Source organism: Vespa crabro, chromosome 15, assembly GCF_910589235.1.
Source record: "Vespa crabro chromosome 15, iyVesCrab1.2, whole genome shotgun sequence".
NCBI lineage: Eukaryota > Metazoa > Arthropoda > Insecta > Hymenoptera > Vespidae > Vespa > Vespa crabro.
Window position 1 is genome coordinate 1,969,015 of NC_060969.1, and position 10,000 is coordinate 1,979,014.

Consider the following 10,000-nt stretch of genomic DNA (forward strand, 5'->3'; position numbering starts at 1 on the left):
TCACGTCGACGTTTTACCGTCGTGATCCTAAAACTTGTCCACCCGAAGTGCACCGTGAAAAACTCGCGAGTACACACCGCGACAATAGACGTTCCGATACATTTCTTTTCTAGGAGCTAACACTTCCGTCATTTTCTTATTATTAAATGAGAAAGAGAAGAAAAAAGAAAAAGAAGGGAAGGGAATAGAGGAACAAAAAGAAAAAAAGAAAAAAACGAAAACAAAAAAAAAAAGAAAGAAAGAAAGAAAAAGAAAATAAAGGAAAGCGAAAAAGGAGAGAGGAAGAAATATGAAAGAGAAAAAAGAGAAGAATTAAAAAAGAAAAAGAAATAGGAAAAAATAGAATGAAAGAAAGAAAGAAAGAGAAAGAAAATGACGCAAAGCTTGGCAAAGATCTCGCGCGAAAGATCTCTAAACGATATCTCGAAAGAAGACAGAGACAGATAGAGATATGAAAGAGTGTAAGAGAGAGAGAGAGAGAGAGAGAGAGAGAATGAGAGAATGAGAGAGAGAGAGAGAGAGAATGAGAGAGAGAGAGAGAGAGAGAGTGAGAGAGAGAGAGACTTCGATGATCGATAAATCGCGAACGTCTTGTCTCTCTCTTACGCGAAGATATTTATCGACTGAGGATCGAAGAGGAACAACGACGATGATCTTCGACGACAAGAGATAGAACGAGGGAGAATAACTCGCGAGGATGAGACGACATTTCGGTGAGCGCGTTCCTCTCTTTCTTTTTTTCTCTCTCGCTCTCTCTCCTCTTCGGACTCGTGGTGGCACGAAACTGACATCGGTCCTCTTCGCCGCGTAACACCGTACTTTCGAAGCGTGCGTCTGGGAAGAGTCGCGCGTGCGCGCGCCGGACTCTCGGGAAGTGGAATGGCAAAGTGGTCGAGTGGGAACAACAGAGAGAGAGAGAGAGAGAGAGAGAGAGAGAGAGAGAGAGAGAGAGAGAGAGAGAGAGAGAAGAAAATAAGCGCGAGAGAGAGAATCAGTTGGAAAGAGAGGGAACCAATGAGAAAGACGAAGATAGATAGATAGATAGATAGAAAGAGAGAGAGAGAGAGAGAAAAAACAAGAGAAACAGAAAATTAATGAGAGAAACAGAGATAGAATGACTGAAACATGTAACGAGAGAGAGTGATGGAGAAAGAATGAGATGGAGAAAGAGGGAGAGAGAGAGAGAGAAAGAGAGAGAGAGAGAGAGTGAGAGAGCCAGAAAGAGAGTGCCTGGGAGAGGCCGAGGAAGGCCGAGAAGTAGAAGGGAGAGGCGGAAGGCTTCGACCCCTTGCCCTCCTGCACCCCTCCAACGCAAGTTTACCGGATAACTCGCGGCTGAGAGAACGAGCGAGTGAGCTTGCTACCGAAGACGCGTTCCTCCGTGTCTCTTTTACCAAGCGTGCGGCACAAAGGGAAGACAAGAAGAAGACGAAGAAGAAGATTAAGAAGAAGAAGAAGATTAAGAAGAAGAAGAAGAAGAAGAAGAAGAAGACTAAGAAGAAGAAGGGGAAGAAGAAGAAGAAGAACAGACCGAAAGAGTCCTTTTCCTAGAAGCGAAGGAGCAACAGGTGCTTCTCCCTCTGTCGAGAGGGACCCCGTTTCAGAGTCGATGCTCGTTAACGTTTTGTTTCAGCGATCGTGGGTGGCAAAGTGGGGAACACAAGCCGATGTGGTACCAAGAATCTCTTCTGTTCTTCTCTCTTTTCTAATTAATAACCCGACTCTGTTGGGAACATAAAATTGACTTATTATTGACAATGTTAATATTATATTAAACGCGATATTAATTTTTCTTTATAAATTATTTACATTATAATAATTATCCATTTATGAAAATGATCAGACGATGAAATATGAATAGTTAACGTTTGGATTATACGACGAAGTCTGTCAATTTTTGACAGGATAAAAAGAGCGCGCGATTTTGTTCGAAAGAGGATAAACAAAGGAGAAACTCCAAAATGGCGATTCCCGCGCAATTCAAAATCTGAACTCACTTATTGCGGCCAAATGAGAAAATAAATCTGCCATTGATTCTTTCCTTTTTTTCTCTCAATTTTCTCTCGCAAGAAGAAGAAGAAGAAGAAGAAGAAGAAGAAAAAGATAATGATGATGATGATGATGATAATGATGAAGAAGAAGAAGAAAAAGAAGAAGAAGATGATGATGATAATGATAATTATGATGATGATGATGATGATCAAGAAGAGAAAGAGGAAGAGGATTAAGAAGAAAAAGTAAAAGAGGGCAAAGAGCGGCAGTAAGTCAAATGATTCCGCGTCAGCTGCTCGACGCAGCTGCGCTTAAAGTTCCGTTCCTGTTTCGTACCATTCCGTTCCGTTTCGTTCAATGCGGTTCCATTCCGTTTCGTTCCACCGTAAACGACAAGTAGTTCCAGCCGATCGTAGTGGCGCTCTTACATGGAGTGGGGATGATCCAAGAGCGGAGGAGGAAGAGGTAAGACAAGTCCGGCGCTCTCCTCCGCGAAGGACGGCATAGCCGCTCGGAGCTATGTAGATGAAGAAAAACTTTATTATATGCTATGCGCACAAGAGAAGGAGAAAGAGGAGAAGAAGATGGAGATGGAGATGGAGATGGAGGAGGAGGAGGATGAACGTGAAACGACGTCGTGCTGTTGTATTCGTCCACAAGATGCGACACCTAAAAAGGCAGAAACAGAAAGAGACGACGTTTCGTTTCATTCAAGAAAAAAGAAAAAGAAAAAAAAAGGAAAGAAAAAAAAATAAAAAGAAACAGAAAGAAAGAAAAATGGAGAAAAAATGCACAATACAGATATTACGAAATTACGAAATAATATTAAATATGAAAAAATATTAAATCAGAATTCTTTAAAAAATATCTTGCAAGATGATATATAGTTTCTCCCTCTCTCTCTCTCTCTCTCTCTCTCTCACTCTCTTACTCTTTCGCTCTTTTATTATATATATATATATATATATATAGGTATGCGCAAATATGCATGTATTAAAAATATACATATATAAGTTGAGAGATCGAGTTACTATCTACCAGCGCGATATCGATCGATCGCATATATCTCAAGTTCATGCCACGAGATGCGAGATGCAAGCGCGTTCACTCAATTAAACCGTGACGACCTTGTTGCTTCGATAGTTATACCGTAGAACTAACACGGTATTAATAGAAAGTTCGCGCTGCCGGTTATCTATGCATCTTTTACAACGTACGTAACGTTAGAGAGTGAGAGAGAAACAGAGAGAGAGAGAGAGAGAGAGAGAGAGAGAGAAAGAGAGAAGTGGTCTCCCATTAGAACAGCCAAGTATCAAATCTCAAGTATTATTAATATTTTTCATATTTTATTTTTCTATACGTGAATATTCGAGCTTTCATTTTCTCTTTAATCGAGAAATTCAATTTTAATGGGTGAGCCTCGTTCTTAGTGGAGAACTCGTCAAGATTGGTATATACATATGTAATATGTCCCTTGTATATACTTACTTATGGAAACGAACTCTTATGTATATATAATGAGAAGTCTACGAGAAGAATATTTATACTAACGTTCGGTTCTATCTATCGTTTGTGATTACGTTAAACGGATATTCGTATAGTAGTAAAGAGGTTACGAGGAGGTCGTTGTATTGAGAAGAAGAAGGAGGAGGAAGAAGAGGAGGAGGAGGAGGAAGAGGAGGAGGAGGAGGAGGAGGAGGAGGAGGAGGAGAGTACAGCCTCGTGCCCTTTCCTTTTGCTTTCTTTTCGTGTAACGGGCGCAAGGTCGTTTGGATTCCACACGCGTCCTCCGCCTCTTTCGCGCCGTCGTTGATATAAAGAGAGAGAGAAAGAGAGAAAGAGAGAGAGAGAGAGAGAGAGAGAGAGAAATAGAGAAAGAAAGAGAGAGATAGAAGGGGAATTTCACGATCCTCACGGCACGTTCGAAAGTCCCGCCTTTTTTTCTACTTCTTTTTTTTCTTTCTTCTTCATCATCATCTTCTTCTTCTTCTTCTTCTTCTTCTTCTTCTTCTTTTTTTTTTCTTCTTCTTACTCTTCTCTCTTATTCTCCATAAGATTGAAGATTTTCTTCCGAGACGTCTCGAGTCTCATCGTCGTCGATCGCAAGACAATGACCAATTATAGTACGGCGTAGGAAGTAACGAGACATTTCTCGCTCGTTCCTCTTTTATCTATCTTTATTTATCTATCTATCTATCCGTCTATCTATCTATCTATCTATTTATCTATCTATCCATCTCTCTGTCTCTCTCTTTCTCTCTCTCTCTCTCTTACTTGTTGAATCGTCTTGCAAAGTAAAAAAACAGGGAGGAGATAAATGAGCATAGTCGGCGTAAGCGGAAGTGATTTCACCTTAAGAACGTCAGAACTGAGAAGACATGGAATTCGACGCGAAAGGAAATCGGCTTCTAATCTGTGAAATTGATAAAAAAGAAAAAGAAAAAAAAAGAAAAAAATAAAAAAAAAAAAAACAGAAAAAAGTATTGGAAATATTATACGAAAGAGATGACGATGATGATGATGACGATAATGATGATGATAATGATGATGATGATGATGATGATGATGATGATGATGATGATGATGATATGAAAAACAAAGGAGAAAAAAATGTAGAAAAAAAGAAGAAGAAGAAGCAGAAAAACTAAAGAGCCTTCTCCAACTATAAATGTATTTATGCATTTATGTATGTCCATCTACTACGTTGCATTATGTATATCACGTGGTATGTATCGAGAATTACGCGATACCGGATCAAAACGCGAATCCGCTTTCAACGAGGAATCGAGAATAATATCTTAGATATCCTACCTTCGTGTTCGGCATCAATTTTTTCGAGCGTGAAGTATCGTATCGAGTGAGTATGCGATTCTTGTATTCAATATCGATTTTCGTCCACGCCTCATGATTATGACTAGTGATAGGAACAATACTGCAATTCATATTTGCGACGACTCACTCACTCACTCACTCACTCACTCACTCACTCTTTCTCCTTCTCTATCTATTTATCTATTTCTCTGAAAAAATATAAGAGAATGAATTATTTTAAATGATAAAAGTTCATCGGATTGCGTTATAAAACGTTAAGACGAGAAAAAGAAAGAAAGAAGGAAAGAAAGGAACAAATGAAAAAGAAAGAAAAAAGAAAAGAAAGAGATAAAAAAGAAAGAAAAAAAAGAAAAAAAATAGAATATTTTCTTGATTTTACAAGAGAAAAGATATTCATGGAAAAATTTACGGGCGATTGTTATTAAAAGATTATAGCGTGTTAAGAGTAACTGATCCATGTGCGTCGAGGCACATTGCTTTTCAGGGATGTAAACGTCGCGAGCGGACAGCTTACGAGTTTCTTTCGAATGATGAAAATAAACGGATGAGGCTAACTCCGAACAGTGTAAATGTTTAGCCGGAACTTCTTCGAAGCCACTATCGCTTATTACGCGTTCCAACCGAATATTCGTTAGCCTATAACTTTCCTTCTCTCTCTCTCTCTCTCTCTCTCTCTCTCTCTCTCTCTCTCTCTCTCTCTCTCTATTTCGTTTACGTGTACATACAAATACACACACAAACACACCTCGTATATTATTTAAAGAGCTTCCGTAATGAGATCGTTTGTCTCTTTCTCTCTCTCTCTCTCTCTCTCTCTCTCTCTCTCTCTCTCTCTTTCTCTCTCTTTCTAACACACAAGCATACATATACAAGCATCCCACGCCTTCTTTACATTATTATACGACCATGAAATTTATCGTTGAACGATATGAACAGAAGAGATGTGTCGCTGTGGTACGTTTCGATTAAATTCGCCTAAATATACAAGAACGTAAGATTTAGCTAGCCTGGTTAGAGAGCTCTTACTTATTCTTAGTATTTTATTTTTCCACGCACTTATATATGCTTCCTCGAAGAGAACGTTCCACCTTCGCCCCCGATTTATTTTCTCTACTTCCATTACCGATCATCATCCTCAGCTTCTTCGCTGCAAATATGTATAATGTATACGATGTCTGTCGTTTGGAAAAGAACACGTCCATTCCTGGTAAATCATTCGGTTTCTAGATAATTGGCTCGATTTGATAAGAAATTGAATATTTTATTCGATATATATATATATTCCTTATTTCTCAAGTTCCTATCATCTGAATCTGAAAATTCGCATGATAAATATTCGCATGATAAATATTTGTATGATAAATATTCGCATATATACGATATATTACGATATATTTCTCATACATACGTACGTATGTATATACATATATATATATATATATATATATATGTCTGATGGATCACCATCTTGAAAATTTCCAAGGAGTAGTAGATCATTCTATCAACAACATAATACATCAGATTTAACGGAGTGTTTATTTGTATGTATGCAATACCATATTGTTGATATCACGATAGAATTTCAAGTCCATCGATACATCATATACGTCAAAACTTTCATTCTACGCAATAGATTCGTAGGAATCCGAAATAGAACGATGACCGGTACTAAATGAAAATTCCACTTCATCATCAGTATATCTGGTTCCTTTGATATGTGCCGCGCAAGAGCCACTTCTTTCGACCTCACATAACAGATACTATTCCTTCTATCCACAGCTATATATATATATATATATATATATAAGGCAATCATACTTGCTCGCGTTAAAGATTTCTCTAATTTTCTTGAGTACCTCGAAAGATATTTATTATAAAACAATTAACATTATCTAGAAGCTTTCCTTGTCGATTTTGCGAAGAGTTTACGAAAGGTAAGTCCATTAGTAAGAGTACCTCTCTTATCTTTAGATAAATCTCAAAACAAGAAAATACTCTATACTCGAGGAACTTAACAGTTTTTTTTTTCCAAAGTAACAACAAGTCGAGTTAAGTGTTATCTGAGTAAATCGTTATTACGTCACCCAACCACTTATCTAAGATTTACGAGAGACCCTTATATCTTTGTCTACGAGATGATTTTTTTTTTCTTTCTTTCCCTTTCTTTTCGATATCAACCAGATTACATGTATATATATATATATATATATATATATATATATATATATATAAATTCTTTGACCAGGGCACACGCATCTACTTGAAATAACATCTTATCTACGATCTTCATCGGAGATTTTTATCGTCCAAAAAAATTTTATCCATATTTTATGCCTGTATCATAAGTTTAAACAAGGGGAAAGAAGTTCATTAGCATAAGTTTAATATAACGATATTTTAGTAATATTCTCGTGAAACGAAGTAAATGGTGAGCAGGTAAAAGATATGATATCGTTTGTAAGATCCCATGGGATCTAAAGATTCCATGGTCGATCCAGAAAATCTCGATGGGTATCGAGAGTGCAGCGAAGAAGAGGTAATTGGTCGGAAGCCATCAATTACCGAAGAATGAGACGTCCTTCTGTGTAGGACCTAAAGTTTTGGTTATTCCCACCCTCTCTTCTTTTTCTTTCCCTCCCTCCCTCCCTCCTTCTCTCTCTCTCTCTTTCTCTTTCTCTTTCTCTTTCTCTTTCTTCCTTTTCTCTTATCTCTCACATCTCCGTTCTCACGCTCGCATAATCCTGAAAACTGTTTCCCAAAGGTGGTCCTCTGATGATTGGAAATTCAACGGGGTGGTCTCTTCAAAGGAAATATGTGAGTGTTGAGTGCTTTACAGAGAGTGAACTAAGCTATTATTATGAAAAAATAAATTTTTCTTCTAAGCACCATTCTAAATCTATTCTGTCAATGCTTCATCTCTAAGGAGATTAGAATCCTTAGAGATGAGAATCCTTTGAAGGATTAAAAAGGAATGACGGAAAAAAAAAGAAAGTAAAAAAGAAAAGGAATGAATTATTATAAAAAAAAATATATATATATAATTATGTTAATAGATCGTTGAAATAGATATGGCTAAATTGTGCCAACGTTTTTATCACGAAATAAACGTTTCGCGAATCGTATTTATGACGTGCGGCGGTCGATAATATACTTTTCTGCCGTTCTAATTTTTTTCACGCAATCTTGAGGACACTTCCGGTAACAAGGCACGTTGCGGTCTCCTGGTATCGTCGTTTCATGCTGTTTGTTTTCGTTCAAATCGCAAAGCCTCCTGCGTACTCCTCTCCTCGATACAGGACGCAGGAGTGCCCCTTATCAATTTTGTTGACTAATTAGAATTTCTATCGTTCATTTTATCGTGTTTGCCTAATCTCTATAGATGCCTGAAAAATAGGCTATTCAATAACGATTACAAAATTGGTTTAGCGTTTATTTTTAACTTAACTTTTTCATTAAGAAAAGTATATTATATATAATATCTTAATTTCCTTTAATTTTTTTTTATAAAAGAACCCTTTCAACATATATATATATATATATATATATATATATATATATATATATAAAACAACCCTAATTATAAGTTATAATAATAATACTGAAAAAAGCTATGCAGTCCCCTTTAAATAACTTGGATGATATTGCAAAAAAAAAAGGAAAGAAAAGAAAAGAAAGAAAAAGGAAAAAAGTTTAAGCAACAGGATGATCGGCCTTTCACCGTAACGCCATATCGAACTCCGTAATTCGTCCTACGCGTCCGCGGACGCAGTATATTATATGCATCTTGCCTTAGAACCAGTTTTTCTCTCGGACATATCCGCTTGCCTTTAAAAACGCCGTCCGTTCTCTCTCTCTCTCTCTCTCTCTCTCTCTCTCTCTCTCTTTCTCCTTCGTTTTATATCAGGTCTACTCGATTGAACATAAGCACCGGTGCACACATACGAATAATCTCGAGGAACGAGAAGGATAAGAAAAGAATTCTAATTCCAAGCGTTCTATCTCACGTGGTTGATGATGCTTTTGCTGATGTTGCTTAGAACGACGAGGATCAGGCAGGAAGCAGTCATCCCTGTGCCGATGAAGGTCCGTTCTTCCGGGAAGCTCGATCGAGGAGTCAGGCCTGACTTTCCACGTAATCCTATCGTCCTCCCGTCGTAGTCGGATGGGACTGAAAGAAGAGGTGAAACGTAAATGGGCCGGCAGGAGGGAAGATCAAAGGAGGGAGTCGAGTGTACAGATAAGAAATGGATGCCAAGAAAGAGAAAGAGAGAGAGAGAGAGAGAGAGAGAGAGAAAATGATTCGCGTGTCCATTTGTCACTCGATGTCCCATCGAGGATGCGGCCTTTCCTCTAAACCCGTCGCTTCCGACGTCGTCCAGCCGTTCTGCGAAACATCCTCGAAGAAAAACGTTGTTACGACTTACCGGCTTGCTTCAGAGATGTTAGAAATCTAGCCGGCTTTACACCGTTCAACGTTAGAACGTCCAATTTTTCATCGTACAAATTCATTCTTCCTCCTCCATGATCTCGTTAATCTATGTAGAAAGGAAAACCATCGTATCGATTAACTTATACGATGTCTGACGATGTATCAAAGATTAGTAAACGCTATCACCAAACATTTACATCTAAAAACATATATATATATATATATATACACAAATATATAAATTAGTCTCAGGGAGACTAAATTCGTTCTAAGCTTCGCTTCATTTCCATAATCCGAAAGGTATAGAAAATGTTAAGTATGATATAATTCAGAGTAGCTACGCATTTTCTATTACTGAATATATATATATATATATTCGATACATTTACTTTTCAACAAATTCGTTATCGTTCTTACGTAATCACGTTATTACGGAGAAAGAAGGCAAGAAAGTAAGAATAATAAAAAAAAAAGATATTATTACGACTTACCAACTAACGTGGGACAGTATAGAAGAGTATAAGTATATATATATATATATATATATATATAAAACCCATGACTACTATAATATTACTAGTATTACTACTATATACTAGATATCGGGTAGATGTGAATTTTTCTCCGCGTTCCTGGCGTAGCGTGATCTCGGTGATCTCGAAGATCATTATGGAGATAACTGCGCTCCTACGTTCTGCTGACAGTCCTGAAAATATGCTATTAGTTAGCCTTTTTCAAATCGCCACG

General features: G+C 37.5%; 1 protein-coding gene across 8 annotated transcripts in view; it reads right to left on the reverse strand.

The window, feature by feature from the left end:
- The window catches only part of LOC124429386 (protein PTHB1), a 24,905-nt gene that overhangs the window by 5,571 nt on the left and 9,334 nt on the right, over positions 1 to 10,000 (reverse strand). For 5 of the 8 annotated variants that reach the window (XR_006943433.1, XR_006943437.1, XR_006943434.1 and 2 more), the window contains exon 1: positions 1 to 222. This exon is cut by the window's left edge and continues 30 nt beyond it. The gene's annotated coding sequence lies outside the window, so the exon portion shown is untranslated. Of the gene's footprint in view, positions 223 to 1,531; positions 1,724 to 2,328; positions 2,510 to 8,828; positions 8,993 to 10,000 lie in introns of those variants that run through there. The other 3 variants (XR_006943430.1, XR_006943431.1, XR_006943432.1) reach the window with 3 other exon arrangements.